Consider the following 21,760-nt stretch of genomic DNA (forward strand, 5'->3'; position numbering starts at 1 on the left):
TTTTAGATAATGTCATACCATCTATAGCCCCATCAGTAAGTGTGATATTTATTAATATCTTTGGTTTTTGTAGGTCTTAGTAAATATCACATTGATATTAATAAATATTATATTTATTCTAATAAAGTCCCTAACATAGAGAATCCACATGCATTATTAGTATAGAATACAGTATGTCATATTTTCATGGTTTTTAAAGTTTCCTGTTGGTCTAAAATTCTCTATCTTGTGGGTGCCTGGATGGTTCAGTGGGTTGATTTTGGCTCAAATCATCTCAGGATCCTAGGATGAAGCCCCACATTGGGCTCATGCTCAGTGTGGAGTCTGCTCATTCCTCTCCCTCTGTTCCTTCTCCTTCTTTATCTCTCTCTCAAATAAATAAGTAAATAAGTAAGTAAATAAATAAATAAAATCTTTAATAAATATTTTTTTAAAAAATAAAATCTACCTTCACTAGCAAATTTTGTATCTCTAAGCTGATGTCTTAAAAAATATGTTTTTCTCTTAAATTTCACTGTGACTTCCTTAGATCTCTACTAAAGCATTTTTACAAATATTTTATTTATTCATGAGAGACACAGGAAGAGAGAGGCAGAGACACAGGCAGAGGAGAAGCAGGCTCCATGCAGGGAGCCTGATGTGGGACTCAATCCTGGAACTCTAGGATCACGTCCTGAGCTGAAGGCAGATGCTCAACCGCTCTGCCACCCAGGTGTCCCTTCTACTAAAGCATTAAGCAAACGCTAGCTCATATGTCATTACTTCCGAAATCTTCCATAAATTGGGGTGTGAGTACCCCAAGAATCGAGCAGTGGCCCTAAAAAACCATGCTTCTTTTCTACTTTCTTTCTGTTTGGTTTTAGAAGGGAATTATTTCTATAAGTAAATGTACTATGTCTGCTTTAGGCAAGGTAGCAGAGAGAAATGAATAATTTTGAGAATGTGATAAACATTGCAAATATAAGCTCCAACCAAATGAATTCATAGGCCAAATATGTTGTACTATTCTCTCGATCCTTGAAAACTACTAGACAGATAGCCAAAATGGTCTTTAACGTATTCATGACATATAGATGATTCCTAAAGTCTATGATCTTCAGTAGAAAATGTTAGCACACCCAAGGGGAAATTCTAACTTGGGGGAAAAAAAACCTCAAAAATGCAAATACAATCTGTGATCTTGCATTAATGAGCAGATGATTTTTAATGTGCTAAGAACCTCTAAAATTTACTGAGGCTTTAAATTCACACATAATTACAATAAAAAACATACCTGTGTTAACTTCCTAATTAGTGATGGGATGTATCAAAATCATAGATATAAAATAATACGTGTGTATATTCTTTAGAAAAAATAGCAATTTGGTGTTCTTAAAGGGATATTATCAGTGCCAACCTTGTAACACTCAAAAAAAATTCAATATTAGTTTCCAAATGATCACTCTATTATTTTCCTCTATCAAGAAAAATATCTAAGAATTATGATATTATTTTTAATATACACAGTGAATGCCACAACTTTTCCTTCGGATACTCATAATTCTATTTCATGATGCTCTTAACATAATCTTGGCAGTAGAAGAATCTTCCAGGTGCACCTGCAGAGAGCAGATGGCTTTGAGCAGCTCTGCTTGGGGGTAGGTCTTGGCTCCCTGCATGTACTCACCCTTTCCTGGGAGCAAAGCACCAGGTGTTGCAAAAGCTCCGTTTATATTCCATACACACCTCATGCTCTTTTGCTTCCAAACTTTCACCAAACTATTCCTCCATCATTTTGTATTGATAGAGTTTGGTTATTCTTTAGATGAATTTTGTGATACTGAGAATATTGGGGGCAGGGATGACTGCGAATTTGTCAGTCAACTAACGGACGGCACTTAGCTGGTATGGGAAAAGAGGAATCTCCACCAGCTTCTCCCATAACTCAAAGGGGTGTGAGAGAAGTCGTAAAGTGGAACATATTAAAGAAAAAAACCCAGCTTACTATTTCCTGTTATTCTTTTCCTATGAGCCAAGTTCATACAGAGTAATAACATGACCAGTGGATGCATTGAAAAAGGATATGAATGTGTTCCTCCCACAAGGAGATAGATTGTAAGCAAACTTTGGAAAAATAGTACCCTCATTTTCTCAACAATACGAAAATGAAAATGGCATATACCTCTATCTGTTAAAGTACTAAAACTTGATGGCAATCATACCCAATCTTGTTAGGTATTCAATGCATTGATAGTAGCAGTGTAAGCTAACATAACTATGGTAGAGAGTAGAGAATACATCTTAAGTTTTTAAATTATGTTTCTACCATTTTGGTTGAATTGCAACTTGTTGGAATGTAAGAAATTACAAGAGAAAGGTTATACCAATGGGCATCAAGATAGTGCAAGTTATTATAGTAACATCACATTGGAAAAATAAAAACCCTTACGTTCAATAAGAAAATAGTTAAATCCATTGCAGACCATCAACTTTATGTTGTTGAAGCAATTCATTAACATAATAGATCAATGTGGAAATATATTTATTATATAATATCTCATACCATAAAATATCTCTATTTTGATTATTAATTAAATTATAAACATTAATTTAACTATGCAAAATTATTAATTAAAGCTTGGGTAAATGAAAGCAGTTTGGATGTTAGAGAAATGTGATTGTTTTTCTTTCTTTTACTATGACTTTTGTTATAATGTTGGTTAGTGTTTTCAAGTTCATGATACTAATATCCTTTCCTCACAAAGCCAGAATCTAACCTACAACAGCTCAACTTAGTCAAATTCTGTCTGATTGTCACCAGAAGTCAACAGTGTAACCACAACAGCAGATACAGTGAGGAGTGCAATTTTTAAGGAATCCTCCCTCTCCCAAACTACTCATGATTTCAGTAACAATTTCCTGTTAGAATGCTATCCTTGTAGTTAAACCGAAATAAAATAACTCAGGCAATATGCACAATTTAAAACTCAATTTGGCTTAGCTTCTTGGGAAGGTTCACTATGGCCTTTCTTATTGACTCTGGCAACTTCCCAGATTTCAAAGTATCATTAAAAACTATAAGGAAAAAAAAAAAACTATGCATGTCAGGCATAACTTTGTCAAAATTAAGCTGAAAGCCCATCTGGTTCTGTTGTCTTATTAAATTTGTCACATTTTATAGGTAGTTGAGTTTCGTTTCTAATAATCAACCTGTCCAAAGGATGACAAGAATTACTTCATTGTGTAAGTAAGCTGCTACAGTTGGTTACCTCAACATGACATCCTCTCCCTGAGGATTTCATTGCTTATATAAATTTCTAAATTTTTATTTTGAAGATCCAGTTTTTAAATCCCCAGTGGCCCTTCAAGGATTCAGTTTATCTTTACCACCATCCTGTTTCAGCTGCCATCACTTCTCACCTTGCGTTTCAAACAACCTCCCAATCATCTTACATAAACTACTTCCCACTTCAGTCTGTGCTCACTCTGGAGCCAGAGTGACATTTTCAAAACCCAATTTGGATCATATTACCATCACCACAACCCCTATCTTCTATGTTTCCCTACACCTGGCCTCTTAAGATGCCTCAACGTCCTTCTATTAATATGGCACCTGATCTCACCCTTACCTACCCCTCTTGCTTATCTTATGCCATCCTTTCACTGTTCTTGGTGCTTTGTTCACATTCTTTCATTTTTCCCAGCAATTGTGTCATCTCCTTCCCTACCTTGGCCAACTCACCCAACATCCTAGCTCTTGTTCCTTGTACTTATGTTTTGCCTGAGTGTCCATTCACATGCTATCCCTCATCTGAGTGAGCTCTGCTCACATTCAGATCTCAGTTCAAGGAAGCTTTTCCTGGCTCTCCAGCCTAAGTCAGATCCACAACTGAACTCACAGTCAGCATCCTTATCTTTTTCCTCATGCTTATCACCAGTTTATGTATTTGTGTACTTATGTAATTAATGTCTTAATCTCCACTATCCTTGAAGCTCCAGTGGAGCAGTGACCACATTAGATGTTCTTATCATTAGTTCCTCAGCACTCAGTGGAGTTCTCATAAAATGAATACTCAGTGAGTGAATGAACGAATGAATGGATGGATGGATGCCAAGAGTACATTATTATGCTTTTTCTCTGTTCCTTTAACTTCCACGTTTTTCCCTCCCTAAAGCCAACAAGATATTCTTTTTATGTACCTAACACAGATTTTGGGGATTGCCCCAATGTTATTTTAACTGGTATAGATTGACATTATTTGTCATCATGGAATGTTTGAAATAGGGTGGGCCCTCAAAAAAAAAACTTTGATGAGCAACGGAAATGTCTAAATACCTGGTTAGCAGGGCACCTGCGAGGCTCAGATGGTTAAGTGTCTGACTTCAGCTCAGATCATGATCTCAGGGTCCTGGGATCAAGCGTGCTGGGACTCCTCACTCTGACCTTCCCCTTGCATATTCTCTCTCTCTCTCTCTCTCTCTCTCTCTCACACACACACACACACACACACATATAAATAAATAAAATCATAAATAAATAAATAAATAAATAAATAAATAAATAAATACCTGGCTAGCAAGGCAAACATGGGCAGGGGTAAAATGTAAACATCTCACCTCACTGTATTTCACCTATATGTCTAAACACCAGAAATAACGCTCATCTTTCCTCCTACTTTGCAAGCTCTCTTCAGACACCAGAACCACATGCCTGGGAAACACAGGTGAAATAAGCACAGTCTCTGCCCTCAAGGAGCTCCTTGCCTCCCATAGCTCTACACACCCCCATAGCATGGAGAACTCTTCTAAAATTGGTAGTCTTGCCATCTGACATTTCAAACAGAAGCCTCTTTCTCTGCTTCTATATTCTAACAGAAGTGTATCCAGTTTTGCAAATAGACTGATTACCATTGTTTCCATGATAAGACTTTTAAAAATATCTTTAAGGGCTCAATAATTGTCTGTTGAAGACACTGAATAAGTTATCTAGCTAGCTAGTCATCCATCCTCCCTCCATCCCTTCCTTCATCTTTCCATCCCTTCATCCATCCATCCATCCATCCATCCATCCATCCATCCATGTTTTATAGCAACTTTAAAGCAAAATGTTATTATCATTTTCTTTCACCCTTTGTAGCTGACCTGGAGATACTTCACAAAGGATAAGGAGTGTGCAACTGCAGTGGAAGACAGATGTCTCTCAACTTTCACCTAGGTCCACTTACGGTTGTGAGAAATATACAGCATAGATCAGAACATCTCAGCTGAAGACCTGGTGCTAATAGCCTTCAGAAAATGCAAGATACCTTGAAATACAGGAAAAGAGATTGGCAACTTCTGACTAGAAGCAAAGAGCAACAAGAGGCTAAGCCAATAAACCAAGCGTGAACTAGATCAAGGATCTGAGAGCCCAGGAATGAAAAATTCTACCGAGCAATGCTTCTTCAGCTGTAAAATGGAACAATAATTGTGCCTTCTTCAAGGTTTTCCATTAATCTTTGAAAAACTGCTTTAATCTGATACTAAAAAGGTGTAACAGAAGAAAAAAATTGTGTGATGTGTGGGTGTGGGTATGTGTTGGTTATTTTCAATAAACATCCAGTCACAGCTTTTTGAGAAAATAGAAATTCAAAGGGAATTTATTTTCAAAGCTTATTTTAAAAGTGAGAAGAGGTTTGCATGATTATGTTTTTCATATAACATTCCTTGAGCTATTTATCAAGGCACAGAATTGAAGAAACATGATAACAGCTGGTACCGGCTAGGAATTACTGTACTTAATTAAAAATTAGATGTAGATACTGGCAGCTTTAGTTTCACAAGATACCTGTCCTACCCACTGAGGGGAATTTAAATTCCACTTAGTACAATCAGTACATCAATACATAGAAGTATGTTGTAAGCAGATACTCTGTGGGGAGATAGAAGACCATCCATAGCCAGCTAGGAAAACAGATGCAAAATTGTAATTATTTTTATTTAGATTATTTAAGTTGTGTTGGTTTTGGCTGTCAAAAATAAGTGTTCATTTTTATATTCAGAGAAGTAAGAAAAGTACAGGAAATATATAAGACTTATTCCTAGAGCTACCACAGTACTGGAAACCATTGTTGAAATGATATTGCATTTCCTTCCAATGTTATGTGTGCATATATATATTTAAATTCTTCGTGTAAAATTATGATTATGTTTATATTATATATTCAGTTTGAGGTAAGGGTTAAATTTAGATTTGGGTTTATGGATAGATTCAAGGTCAAGGTCATTGCTAGAAAAAGTTTATCCTATAGTTGTAAATATTTTTATGAAGCATGCTTTTAATAGCCATGCAATATTTAACGATATAGTTATTATATTTTAAATCATTCCCCCATTGTAGATATTTCAATGATTTTGGTGTCTATTTGTTTTTGTTTGTTTTTCTCTTATGCATTGTTAGGTACCTCTAATTAGTAAGACAAATCTCTGAAAGTAAACTTCTGGAATCAAAATGTTTAATTACCATGGTTTTTTATGTATATTACAAAGTTGTTTAAAGGATATAAAAAACATATCAAAGTATCCATTTCTTCACAAACCTAATATAATTAAATATTAAAAACTTATTTCTCTACCAAATTCATGAAAGAACATAAAATTTTATTATTGCAATGTGTATTTTTATTATATAATAAGATTGCATAGTTTTGTATGTATATTTTTGAAATTTTTTTCATAAATGATTGCTTATTTTTAAATAGGGATGTTAGTGTTTGTATTTATCTATAAACACACTACATATCAAATATATAAATGATAACTTTTTAAATATTTTCCCAATTTTGATTTCTATTTTAATTTTGTTCAGAGTGCCTTTTGACATTCATTCATGAAGTAACTACTGAGGGCTTGCAATGGACTGCATACAGTTCTGAGCCCTGTGATATAGGAATGAATAATAAAAATTCTGGACCTTTGTGAAACTCGAAGAAATAATTAAAGATCTTATCCTTCATAAAGTTTATATTCTAGTTGAGGGGGGACACAACAAATAGAAATTTATATTTTATTAGAAGGTGGTAATACCATGGATCCAAGTGATACAGAGGACATAAAAGATGTTAGTGATGGAGGTTGCAATTTTCAGTAGGGTTCAGGAGGGATGACACTTGAGCAAAAACTTGAAAGAAGTGTGAGGCTAGCCAGGCAGAAGGAATAGCAAGTGCGAAGTTGACAAGTGAGATATTCCAGTTGTTTAAGAAAAAGTAAAGGATAATACTAGCATGGGCTAGAATCGTAGAGTTTGGGATGCTGTAGGAGAGATATGGGAACCTCAATCATGAAAAGCCTGGTGCACCATTGTTAGACTTTGGCATTCACTTTGAATGAGAAATGGATCATTGAGGAATTTTATGTATGTAAGTGCATTTGACTTATGGGCTTATTCTGGGTATCATATTGAGAATAAGTGGAAGCAGGTACTCTAGTCAGGAGGCTACTATAATAATCCAAACAAGAGATAGAACAGGGTATTAGGAATATAGCATAGTCAGACTCAAGATATACACTGAGGAAGACTTGACAAGATTTACTCAAGTAAGTTTCTGGAAGGTGCAAATGAGTCAATGATGATTCTAAGAATTTGGGCCTGAGCAACTAGTAGGATGGAATGTTCATGAAGATGATCGGTAATGATTTGGAAAAAAGCAACTTTAAGAGAGAACTTAGAGTTAGTGATACTCATTTGGGAGTCATCACACATGATTAATTCATGAATCCAGGAAATGAGATTGAGATCGCTTAAAGGAGTGACTATAGATAGTAAAGATAGGAGAAATAAAGTTTAAGTTCTGGAGAATACCAAGCGGAAGAATTAAAGTGGCCGTTTGGGAAGAGGAAAGCTAGAAGATTGCTCACATATGGAGAAAGAATTCAAAGAAGAGAGAAAATCAATGGGGTCAAATACTAGTGATGGTTTGGGTAAGATGGAGACTGAGATTCATACGTGCCGTGCATATAGCAACATGGAAATTGTGGATCACCTTGACAAGAAGAGTTTGGATGACATCCTTTTCAAACAGGCTTGAGAGAAAAATAGGAGCAAAGTAGTTAGAGGTGGCAAGTAAAGACAATGCTTGGGTTGAGCTTCGCTGTAAAGAGTGGTAGCTAGAGGGAAGGTGAATAAGAGCGGGATTTATTTTAGATAGAGTAACAGGGCTTGTTTATATGTTGATGAGAAAGACCTAGAGAGAGGGAAAAGATTCAAACTAGAGAAGACATAATGCAGCAACGTACTGAGTTCCAAAGAGACTTGGGATCTACTAGACCAATGGAAGGTTTGACTTTAGGCAAGAATATGGATGGTTTATCCATAGGGACATGAGGGAAGATAAAAGATAAAGACATGGATGCTGGTAGATGGGTAGATATACTGGTAAAAACTTAAAAGTTTCCTTCTGATTGGCTTCTGTTTTCTTACTAAATCGGAAGGCAAGTTCATCAGCTGAAAGTGACACATGTTTTGTTTTTTATAAGGGCAAATCTGTTGAGCCTTCTTTTTTGGTGATTTCTTCTACTGCTTTTCAGTTTAGGAGGCCTCTTTCATACTGAAGTTAGTTTTAAAATCTCCATATTTTCTTCAATGTTTTTAAGTTTATACTTTTATTATTTTTTAAAATTTTTAGGGAAAAATCATCAAATAAACTAGCTTATCTAAATAAGACATCAAGTCTAGAATCCATATATTAATAATTGGTAAATTATACTATTTAACTATTTATGAACAGTAAAAATTTACTATAAACCAGGTTTGAAGACCAACCTAAAATTAATGCTGGGTCAGCAGGGCTGCATTTGTGACTAATAAAATGTGACAATGTTCCAGTTTTAATCCTAGGCCTCAAGTGTCCTTACATGCTTCCCTTCTGTCTTCTGGAATTTGGCACCTACCATGTGAACAACTCTAGGTTAGCTTCTTAGAAGATGGGAGACCACTTGGAAGAGAACTCAGTTGCTCTATCTGAGGCTCAAGACACATGAGAGAGCCCATCCTCCACAGCCTGCAGCCATGAGAGTAGGCCCAGCAAAGATAAGAAAAACCACCCACTTAAGCCCAGTCTAAGTCATTAATCTGTAGACCTGTGAGATAAATAAATGGTTATTGCTATTTTAAGCCACTGAAGTTTGGTGGGCTTTTTATGCATACATAGCTAACTCATACACTTGTTGTAAGTATTTCTAAATGTCATGAGACGGTAGAAAGGGCTTACATTGCATCCTCTCTGGTCCCCAGGAAGAGTTAACTCTATAATACTAATAGCAATTAGTGCCTTAAACTGATGTTAATTTTAAGGGCAAATGTGAGCTTACCCTAACCTTTCCCAAATTGTCCTCATCCAAGCATGAGTCCTACTAGATACTCTAGATACTCACAAAAAGAGGCATCACTGAGGTGAAATTATTTTAAGAAAGGGTGCATACCACATTCTACTATCAGAGCTTCACAATGTACATTAGCACACACAGCCTCTAAGAAGTTGTAAGTTCATGGTCTGAATCCTAGTAACTACTCAATAAATGCTCATCATTGTCATCATTATCATCATCACTGTCATCATCCTTTTTTTAAAGATTTATTTATTTATTTATTTATTTATTTATTTATTTATTTATTTTAGAGAGAGAGAGAGTACAAGCAGGGGACTTGTAGAGAGAAAGGGAGACAAGCAGACTCCCTGCTGAGTGTGGACCCTGACTCAGGGCTTGATCCCCAGCCCCTGAAATCATGACCTGAGCTAAAACCAAGAGTCAGACTCTCAAATGACTGAGCCACTCAGTCACTCCATCATCATCATCCTTATTATTTGCTAGATACAAATTAAATTTCTCTATTCAGGTCCTTGAAACTTTATACTTCATTAATCTACCTCTCAGATTCTTCCAGCCAGTTGGCTTTTAATGTTAGTCTACATTAAAAAAATAATTTTAAAATAATTTCATAAAGTTCTAAAACTTTTGATTTTGGAAATTTCGGATGTTAAAATAAAAATATGGACCTTTACTGGTAGGATGTGAGGTAGTTATACAACACAAATTTCTCAAAAGTGAGTTCTAAGTAGGAAGATGCAATTTCTATTAATAGTCTGTGGAATTGGAGTTTTGTAAGACACTTTGGGATTCACTACTCTGAGGTGATGATGGCTAAATGGAAAATGTCACAGGTGAAATACTCTTTGCTCTTTTAAAGACTGCACAAGTAAAAGGCAGATAAAAGTTAATTATCTTACTTCCCACCAAAGAAATAAAGAACCATGAAACGAAGTTTTCAAAGAACTCTGGAAAGTCCCCTTGAAAATCCAGTTGTGATGAATGCTGGTGGTCATGCATTATAGTAATGAATCCTCATAGGGCAAAGAGAAGGAGAGCACATTCTCAGAGTTCAATTTGATCTATAAAAGCAATGACCTTTCTTGAAACAAATGATAACAGAAACAACTCTCATTTCATGTCTTATCATTAAATATTTCTCATTTGTTAAATTCTTCCTTTTTGGCATTTAATTCTCATTGATTACTCAGTGTTTTATGTTTTTTCCTGCTTTTTGCCTTGATAATCAATTGTTATGAATCCATTCATTTTTATCTTACAGCCATTTTCTTATTTGATGTAAGCACCAGTCTTTACTGATTAATAGACATAAAAAATGGCCTAGATTTTATCCTTTGCATGTTTCCACCGTCTAAGTTGTGAGAGCTCAGAATGAAGCGAACTTAACATATCTGCATAATAACAGTTCAACCTACTTAGATATGATCTCCAATCAATGCAAGTCATAGGGATTGTGAAATAAATTTATTCCACATGTTAGCTTAAACCCTTATTCTAGAAAATAACCTTTTTATTGACTTCAATATTATTTGCTAGGGCTCCTGTCACATAGTACCACAGACCGATACATAACAGAAAATTTACACAACAAAATTTATTTTCTCACAATTCTGGAGGCTGGAAGCCCAAGATTAAGCTGTTGGCAAAGTGAGTTCTTCTGCGGCTTTGTTCCTTGGGTTACAGATGATCATCTTTGTCCTCTGTCTTCACATGGTCTTCCTTCCATACATGTCTGTGTCTAAATGTCATCTTCATATAAAGACACCAATCATATTGGACTGGGGTCTAATTTAGGCACTTCTTTAAGACCCTATCTCCAAATACAACCACATTCTGAGCTACTGGGGGTTAGGACTTAAACACATGGATTTTGAGGGGACACAACTCAGCACAACACAGCTTCCTTCCTACTCTTCCCCCTTAGCCGTGTGGTGTAAACTCTTGGTCATTAAAACAGGGATAATAAAACGTTTAGAACAAGACTGGGAGCACAAGAAAGACTCAGTAGGTATCAGCTGAGACTATCACAGGCCATCTATTATTATATTATAAATCTGTGAAACCAAGAGTCAAACATGATTATCAAGGGTAGAGAATGAACTGGAGAAAATGAGGCCAAGATTGAAAACACAATGCTAGTCTGTAGCCTAGCAGTTAACAGAACAACTTCTAGAGTCAGATTAAAATACAGCCCTGCCACTTATAAGCCATACAACTCCATTAATTGCTTAGCATTTTCTATTGCTCATAAATCCATATTGCTCATAAGGTTTTTAAAAGGATTAAATGAGATAATGTGAGGAGAGCACCACGGAGGTCCTAGGCACGCTATGGTGCTGGACAACCGGTAGCTGTTGTCATTATGAACCACCTCCAGGGTAATAAAGAGTTCATCCTAGTTCCACCTTACTCTCACTTGCTTTGTATTTAGCCCAAAGATGTGGATGTGAATATTTATTCAACCAAACACTGTTTTATATCCTTTTCACTTAGGAAAAGGTATGAGAACTCTTTAAATACACTGTAAAGAGTTCTTAGGTTTAATTAAGGCTCAGTCTTCAGCTCTGCAGACCATTTCTTAGCTTAGGCACACAATTACTAAAAGTCTAGCAAGAAACCAAAAAATAAATAAATAAATAAATAAATAAATCAGTCTATCCATGGGTACTGGGCAGACTCAGTCAGATAGTGTGTGTCTCTTCATCCCGGGGTCATGAGTTTGAGCCCCATAATGAGTGTAGAGATGGGATCCCTGGGTGACACAGCGGTTTGGTGCCTGCCTTTGGCTCAGGGCGCGATCCTGGAGACCCAGGATCAAGTCCCACGTCGGGCTCCTGGTGCATGGAGCCTGCTTTTCCCTCTGCCTGTGTCTCTGCCTCTCTCTCTCTGTGACTATCATAAATAAATAAAAATTTTAAAAAATGAGTGTAGAGATGACATAAACAAATAAAGAAACAAATAAATAAGTAAATATTTTTTAAAAATCAATTGATCCAAGTTTGTCTCACAAAATAATGAATTAATCCCTAAACAAATTTTCCAAACAATTCTGTATATTAGATAGCAGAGAAGCTTATAAAGTAATCAAATAATTTTGATTTTGAAATGTTTCAGCTATTGATAAAAATATTTATAATTTATATTTAAACTAGTTTGTTAATATCTACAATCAAAGCAAAACATAAGGATAAAATAAATTTTTCACATATGATAAATTTTGATTTAAATAAAATTGTCTTTATAAAGTATCTTAGAATCCCTTTATTTCATTTCATAATATAAAGAGACAAAAGGACAAAAATATTTCTGAGCTGCTATAAAGAAAACTACTACTAGGTTATCTACCAAAATTGAGAGAATTACATCTAAGTATATATTTTGGATGTTTCATTTGCCTCTCGATTTCTAAACACAATAATACCATTTGCTTTTACCTAACTTCTATTGAATGACATGATATTATGATAAGTAAAACTCACTCTAAAGGCAATACTATAATTCTCAGAAATGTGAAATCATTTCACAAAGAATCTTTTCTTTGTGCTTCGGCACCTTTAAAAAGCTTCAATCTGCAATTTACTCATCTTTTTAATAGTAGAGACTTGGGGGAATGAATGGAAATAATTGTGTGCCTAGTGAAAAAAAATTGGTCAAGAGGTATTGAGTTGTTGTGTTTTATTTACTTGGTTATATACACAATTTCCTTTACCAAAACTTCTCTGGACAAATGGGGGAATTAGAATGGCTACCCAGCACATTTTCTACGAACTTCTCAATTCTGCTTAGCATTACGTAGAGATTTGTCATGAAAATATATCTATTGCTCTAGTTTAATTAGTGTTCTACAGAGTAAGGAGTGTGCAATGAAAGAGATGACTCCAAAGTAATATGTTAAATTTCTATCTCTATCAGAATATTTGTTGTTTTCAAGATCAAAAATACCATTCTTTGTTAGGAAAAAGAAGAATTTCATGTATCCTTTCTAAAAATAAAGAAAAGTATTCATAGCCCCTTAAATGAAGACAGTCTCTAATCATATCTACTTAAATGAGCCTTACTGAATACAGCAATGTCAGCATGTTATCTTGTAAAGAAAGATAAAATTATGCATCCTACTTACTGAATTATTTATAATGTTGAATTTATCCAACATTTGCTTTTGATTTAAGGGTCATAATCAGAAATGCATTTGCTAATTCACAAGAATAAAAATGGAAGAATTAGCCAACACTCTCCAATATCCGTATCAGCCATTGCTCTACGTACACTAGGGTCTATTTCAAACAAAGTATGTTTTTCAGAAAAACTTTGGAAAATGAAAAGAGTAGCTTTGAGTTTTTAATGCAGAATGTTAAAGAAGAAATGATGCTTTGAGGACACCAAAGGATGGAACAAAATCCTTTCAAGTGCAAACAATCACATTTCAGAAACATACTTGCAACTCCAGAGTTCACCAGAAGGGCTAATCAGAATTTTATACTGTATTTCAATTTATACACTTAAAATGAATATTAGAGTGTTTCTTAAGGTGGCCAAAGACATTCTTTTCATTTCTGGCACTGAAGTTGGTTTAACTAAAAGAATAAAAGAGTAAGATGACCATGCCAAAGAAAAAAAAAAGGAAAAAAAAAAAAAAAAGACAAGTAGTCTGAAACAACAACAAATCAGCAAAATAACTTTCTCTTGAAAATGCAATTTTCCATAAAAATCTTAGCAGTCATGGGACTTTACTTCACCTCTCTATTCCTGTAATTCTATGTTCAAAATGTTTCTTCTGTTTAAAAGAGTAATATCTGACTAATTTAAGCCAAAAAAGAGGGGAGTAATTGGGAGCAACAGGGACTCAATGAGTCAAAAGAAGAGGAAACAGGCCTCAGGGAAGCTGCGTGCTCGGGTAGCTGTGATCTCAACAGCAAGAACCAGAGACCACCCTGCAGATTCCCGGCATGAGAATCTTCAACTCAGTCTCCTTCGTTCCCTTGTGTGTCTCTGTTCAAAATGTATATTTTTGGGACAGAATCCATCTCACTTAGGACATGGGCATAGATCCATGTAGCAAGCTTGAGGGGTAAAGTAATGGAACGGGAATAGGGAAGGGAACAGAGGGGTTAGTCGTGTGTGGGATACCAGGATGGCAGATCTCCAGATCACATGGAAGGAGGCAGGTGTTCTTTCACTGTGACAGTGAAGGAGATGCTGGATGGACCCTGGCCCCTGTCAAAGAGCTAAAAAAGTCAGTAAACAATCTGCATAGTGACAAGAACATAGTACTTAATAAACAATTCTAATGATGTATTTTGATATATTCTGGGTTATTAATAGGTGCAGAATAAAACAAAATAAACTCGAGAACACATTTAATCTCAAAAGTGTCTTTTTTTAATGCTCCCCAACACACTCATTTAAACATTTCCACATTTATTATTTTTCAGTTTGTCCATGACTCTTGAAAAAGAGATCTCTCTTTCCACTTCAACTGGAAATGAGAGGCAAGTATTTCCTTTGAGCAGGGTCCACATTAGACAGAAATTTACTCAGTGTCGTGTTCATCTTCACTGCACAAGCTGCTCGAAATCTTCTGGAATTGCTCTACTTTCAGAGGTAACTCTCTTTCATCACCACCTCCTCACAGCCAGTGGATTCCTACTTTCATCACACAACCCTTATCAAAACCCCTCTTGGGTGCTTCCTCTGGGCTATTTACATTTTAACAGAAATAAGAACCTCAAGGAAAAGGAATTCCAAGAATTAGAATTCCAAGGGTTCTCCTGAATGGATGAGGTCTGACAGGTGAAGGCTCTAGCTGGCTGATGCTCCATGAAGTTGTCCCCTTTTGGGACACTACGGACTTTCTAGGAGAATGGCACAGTGATCCAGGGAGGAGCTTGTGCTAATAGAAGCCATCCTTCTTCCCCGCATGGCCTGTAGGAGATGAAGTCCTCCCAAGCAATTGTTGTGAACTGTCGATCTATCAACCCCTCCATTCCTTATTTATAGAGGATCAGAGCCTGGTCCCTGTTCGGCAGTGTCCAGTCTGAATTCCGCTACCAGGGCATTCTGGGGCATGTCTGCACTCCGTGTTTGTTCTTTTATATTTTATTGCTGATTGCCTCTTTTATTCCTGCTTCCTTCCCTGGCATCCTCATATCCTCCTTTCTTTCCTCTCTCTCTCCTTCCTTCTTTCCTTCCATGCTCCCTTCCTTCCTTCCTTCTTTCTAATTGGGCACAGAGAAATGCTATACAAAATCTAAATTTAGGGATCCCTGGGTGGCGCAGCAGTTTAGCACCTGCCTTTGGCCCAGGGCGCGATCCTGGAGACCTGGGATCGAATCCCACGTCGGGCTCCCGGTGCATGGAGCCTGCTTCTCCCTCTGCCTGTGTCTCTGCCTCTGTGTGTGTGTGTGTGTGTGACTATCATAAATAAATGAAAATTTAAAAAAGAAAAAAAACACAAAAACAGAATCTAAATTTAATGAGGAACAGTGGAATGTGATAAAAAAACATTTCAAGGAGGTAAGGTTTACAGTTTCTACATCTGACTCAGTTGATAACTGGTTGTGGGATGAGAACAAATCTCTTAACCTTCCTATGCTTCAGTTTTCTCCCCTCTAAATAGAAAGGACTGTTTAAAACAACAATCCACAAATGTACCCCCACACACACCTATGCAGTTCTGTGCCAAGCCATGTCTCAGAATGTCCTGCATGGCATTGGTGGCAGGCTGGTCTTCTAAAATTATGCAAATCTTCTACTACCCTTCAGAGCCCCTTTCTGTGTTCCCTTCTGAAGAATCCCTTCACTAGTCACCACCCTCCATGTTCCCAATGGAGTGTGTCACTTTTTCCAGGGGCCAGGGAGCAAAGTGAGGGCTGGAAACCACTGGTCTGGAGCACCTCAAAAAGTCTCTTCTAGCTCTGACGATTCTTCTTTTTTTTTTTTTTTTTTAATTCGTAAAAGATGCAGAGAGAAAGGCAGAGACATAAACAGAGAAGCAGGCTGCCTGTGGGGAGTCCGATGTAGGACTCGATCCTGGGACCCAGGATCACGCCCTGAGGCAAAGGCAGATGCTCAGCAACTGAGCCACCCAGGCATCCCTCTGACAGCAATTCTAAGTAGTTTCAAATTGGTCACATTCTTTCATTTCTCAGCATGAATCAAGGATTCTTCTCATTCCAAAAGAAGATATGCCAAAGATGTATGACTAGGTTATTTTACTAAGGGGTGTAGCTTTTAAAGAGGAAATGAGTAGTCCAGGTCTGGACAACTCCTTTGAAAGTTGCTTTCCTCACATAGCTTGCTGTTCTTCCCTCTATCGCTCCTATGTAGCCAGGATAGTAGGAGCCTTCTCTATTGGAAAGTGGAGTGAAAACAAAGAAGGGGCCAGAAGAATGAAGGCAGGAGCTAGGTTTCTCCTGTCTGCTCTTAACAAAGTGGATGTTTGTACTGCATCCACGGGGAAATGTAGCTCAGCAGAGGAAGGGCCCAGCCAGAGATTCAGAGATGAAGCTCAGGCAGGTATAAATTATGCTTCATTCTGGTGTGGATTTTCTGCACATACCCCTTGAGAACATAAGGGGCACACTAGTAGTTAAACTGAGTCAAGGATTGAGCATCCCAAATAATCTAGAAAACATGATTTAAAAATGGAACATTAGGGACACTGAGGTGGCTCAGTGGTTGAGCGTCTGCCTTTGGCTCTGTTACCATCCTGGGGTCCTGGGATTGAGTTCTGCATCCGGCTCCACACAGGGAGCCTGCTTCTCTCTCTGCCCATGTCTCTGCCTCTGTGTCTTTCATGAATAAATAAAATAAAATCTTCTTAAAAAATGGAACACTATTAGATGGTTCTGATTTTTAACTACCAGGATCATGGCTAATTAAAAGTAAAAATATTTAAATCATGAGAAAGTGATTGCATCATTTGGATTCCCTGACAATATTCAGGTATTACGATTCTTTATAAAAAAAAGCCTACAGTGGATAAAAGAATTTAGGGTGTTTTTTTCCCATGGGTATAAACATGCCACCAAATCTTCCATAAAAATGGGACTATTTAATAACGGCAAACTATTTGCTGTTTATTACTTATTCTAATTTTTATTCACTGCTAGTTCTAGAATTATAGAAGCAATTATGCTTGCAATTGAGGCTGTATTTTCAGCAAAGATCTGTCTAAAGGAAAAAGTGAGTTTGATTTTGGCAAACACCAGCTTATTTTGAAAACTACCACTTAGGAAGTAGTTGGTGTATTTGGTCTGTGTTAAGTATGTTTTTCCTCCAAAATAATTTGTGCTGATAATCAATTTACATAGCACCTACTGGATGAGGTATGGCCATCAAGATATGTTGATTATCTTGAAGGAATTTAGAATATGGCAAGAGAAACTGAGTTAAAATTAAGATATGTATCAGATATTTTACGATAGGAGTATGGATAAATATTTTGGAGTCACTCTAATGCTGGTGATGGCCTCTCATAATCACAAAATGTAATATTTTAATGTGAAAGTTAAGTTGTTTGCATGACAGAAACAGTTGTCTTTCATCTAGCTCATACGTATTTCCAATCACTTCCTCTTATTTCAATGTATAACCCAGAAATAATAATTTCCAAAGATGGGCCATGTTCACTCATGCCTCTATTCAAACCTGGTTGTTCGTTTGCTTCTGTTTCCTGGCTAGACTCTCAGAGCCTTGCAGGGAGGCTTTAGGGCCCTCCTAGTTCCCTCGCACCTGCATGAAGCTGGGCATATCATTGGCATCTATCTGTAAAGAGAGATGAAATTGAACCATGTGAATGATTTATTCTCCATGAGATCTCGCAAGCAGAAATTATTGCTTCTGTTTAGTGCTCTCGCAATACTTTGTTCTTTCTACTCTTTGTCACATAACCATGGAAGGCTAAGGTGGGTGTTTGTTTTCTCTTGTCTCCTTTCACCCTCTCCTTGTACTGTGCTTCCCACATGCAGGGGTCAAATACATTCATTAAACTCATAAATAGAAGAGGGCAGATCAAACACCACAGCCGATAATGTCAATGGATGGCCTTTTAACTTTCCTAATTGTCATTTTTTAGTATTCCCAAGACTTCAGACACTCTCTCTATTTGATGCCATGAGGTATCAAGTCTCATGTTCAGGAATGCCAAGGTTTACTTCTGAAGAAAAGCAGCAAAATTAAAAATAGTCAATTATTTTAAAAACCGAACAATAAAGGTATAGAAGGAATATTTTTTGAGCACTTCTTAATCAATGGGTTTTCTCAGAAATGCATTCATCAGGATTATACTTTCTAGAACTTATTTGTTGCTGTGAAGATTATTGCAGGCCTGAGTGGTGGTGAGTAAAGCATCACCAGATGCCTCCCTGCAGGCCAGTAAGCGTGCCTGATGTCATCAGCCACCACTTCCCCTCCCTCCTGTTGCAGATGGCTCACGGAGAAGCCAGTTCCTATTGAAGTTCATCGCAATGCCACCCCTGTCCTAGAAGCTAAACTGCAGAGGACCATTAAACTGTCAGAGTTTCTCCAGGAATTACACAAGAGAAATTTCACCCCAAACTGACTAGATTCCAGATACCCTCCCCTCGTGCAGCTGTAGGTTATATAGGAAAATAAATGTACCAATTATACTAGAAATAAATAGATATATGTTGTACTAGGAAGAGGTATATTTAATTTTCACGAGTTTCATGAGTTGAAGTTAGAAGCCAGCATATTCAAACGTGAGAAGCTGGAGTAGTATCTAATCTAACCTGCATCTAATCTAATCCATGCTGCAGGTGACTACAGAGCCCAAGCCTACCCTGGTATTGAATAGCTAAAGGGAAGGGGAAACCAAGCATTGGTTGGGGTCCGGGACTGTGGTTAGGAGATGGGGGCAACAAGCTAAATTGGTAGATAAGAAGGCAAAGAAATTCTTTACATTGATATGTTACAGAAAATCACTTTTGCTTTGAAGAAGTTGTTGAGTATTTTCTTCTGATTGCTCCCATTTTCCAGCACCGAAATCACCACATCTTAAAATGAACAATGAACAGAAGGATTCGAATGTCACCTCCTGCTTTCAATGGTGTTTTTTTCTTTCCTTTTTTTTTTTTTTTTTTTTAGAGAAAATATTTTATTTATTTATTTGACAGAGAAAGAGAGATTGAGAGAGCACAAGCAGGGGGAAGCAGCAGAAGGGAGGGAGAGGCAGGCTCCCCACTGAGCAAGGAGCCCAAAGCAGGGCTCAATCCCAGGACCCTGGGATCATGACCTGAGTCAAAGGCAGGTGTTCAAATGACTGAACCACCCAGATGTCCCTCAATAGTGTTTTTTTCAATCAAACAAACATAAAAATTATAATTAGCTAGCTTTTTGTGATAGGTTTTCTTAAAGGTGGTTTTTATCCAACACTTAACTGACCTTAAAACATTTGAAACTTTGCTAATTGGTGAGCACTCCAGATACTTCCCTCCAGATTCTAACCTTAGCACTCTATTTGGGTGATGACCAAACCTAGGAATGCCAAAGAATATCTAGGCCTTCCTTTTTGAAAGACTTGATAATAGCAAGCCAGAGGCCTGCCTCATCTTTTTGTTGTTGTCATTTGCTTGTTTTTTTATTGATTTTTATTTGTGTATGTGGTTTTATCCAGTATCTGACACTATAACAAGTACTTGGATGCAAAGGCTTAGTTATATGTCTTTCCTCTGAGTAGCTCACGAATTACCCATCACCAAAACTCAAGTTGTGATTTGGTTGACAAAAGCATATTTTAAAAGTCTGTCTTCTTCTATTTGGAAAAATGTCAGGCTGAACTACTGGACTTTACAATGATTATGTGCTCTCCAATGAATCGCTTATGGCTTCTCTTTTGAAGACATAGTGATTAAATTAAGGAGAAAACGTTTACTATTCATCTATTTTTCAGTGTGGAGGAAAGACTCATTAGTTCATAGCTATCTTATGCTTTGAACATTCCAGTAAACAAGAAATATTTTGTTCATCACTTATCATTGCCCATATTAGAATGTCCACATAATTTTGACTTTCAAAATAAGCCATTCTGGGGTTGAAATCAAGCCGTAAACATCTAGTAGTGTATCCTGAAGCAAGTTCTGCTGGTTTATCTTGAAGCAAAGACAATTCAGCTGATCACAGAAGCATAACTTTAAAACCTAGTGAATTTCACCAAAGACTTTCTCTCTCAAATTCACTTTTGAGCCTAAAACTAAGCAAGATAAATTGTATACCCAAAGGTGTTATTCTGAGATAATTATTAGGGAATGAAAAATAGAGGTTAGCTAGCCATGGCCTCAGCAACATCACTGCCCCTGCCCCTTAAATAAGATTTTCAGCGAGATCTGCTACTGCTCTTCAGGGCTTCGCCTTGGTTCATCATGTGCCATAGAATTGTGGCAGAACAAGCAAATTAGATCAGCTCAGGGGGATTGTGATTCTGTTTCAAATTTGCTAAGAATTCAGACTACAAAGAGTGTTAAATAGTAGATCATACCTTGATCCTAAATTTGATTTCTTTAACATACTCTATTTCATTTTGCTTTAGAGGCAGTGTTGCATCTATGGAGTAGTTCTTGGGGAATTAGGATTTGGGTCAAATAAGAATCACCTGGGGAGTTTTTAAAGCATATAAATACTCATACTTCTAATTCAACCTTCCATTCCAATTCTCTAACTTTCTCGACCCCAGATGTGTGTGATCTGAAAAAAAAAAAAATCAATGGATATTTTTGATACTGAGTTCCTTCCAATATCACAAATTATGGGGATTGCTGGGGTGGGTTTTATGCTGCCAAACTTGGAGCTGAAATAACATGGGGTTATTCATCCAACAAAAAATAACAAGGAAGGGAAATCTTTTTACCCCCGGTGATAGAAGAGGACTGTAGAGGGATGTGGGACATAAAGAATCAGGGTTGCTTGTGTCCCAGGTTTCCTGGTGTCCATACCAGAATCCACACCTCTACAGTTAGCCTAGAAGTTGGTACAAAGTGCCTTTGAGGATGGGAAGTCTCATTCACTTCCTATATATATTAATTATTGTTCTCTGAAGCTACATTCAAGAAAAAACAGCATAATAAATATTGTTATTCATAAAGCTTTTCTTCATTCTTGTATATCACTGGATTCTTTTCTGTTAGAAAATGGGAAAAAAATGTGAGCAAGTGTGAAAATATTCTAGTGTCCTTGAGAGACCACTTATTAAAAGTGAGAGGACCTAGAAAGTGGGGAAGCCTGAAATACCTATTTGAAACCCAGAGGAAATTATGGAGAATCAGAATTTGGCATTTGATTTTATTTATTTAACTTTTTGAACTCATGATGATGACTCTTTTTTTCTTTTCTTTTTTTTTTTTTTTTTTTTTTTTTAGTTTTTATTTATTTATGATAGTCACAGAGAGAGAGAGAGAGG

The sequence above is a fragment of the Canis lupus genome, chromosome 6 (genome assembly GCF_048164855.1).
Source record: "Canis lupus baileyi chromosome 6, mCanLup2.hap1, whole genome shotgun sequence".
Classification (NCBI taxonomy): domain Eukaryota; kingdom Metazoa; phylum Chordata; class Mammalia; order Carnivora; family Canidae; genus Canis; species Canis lupus.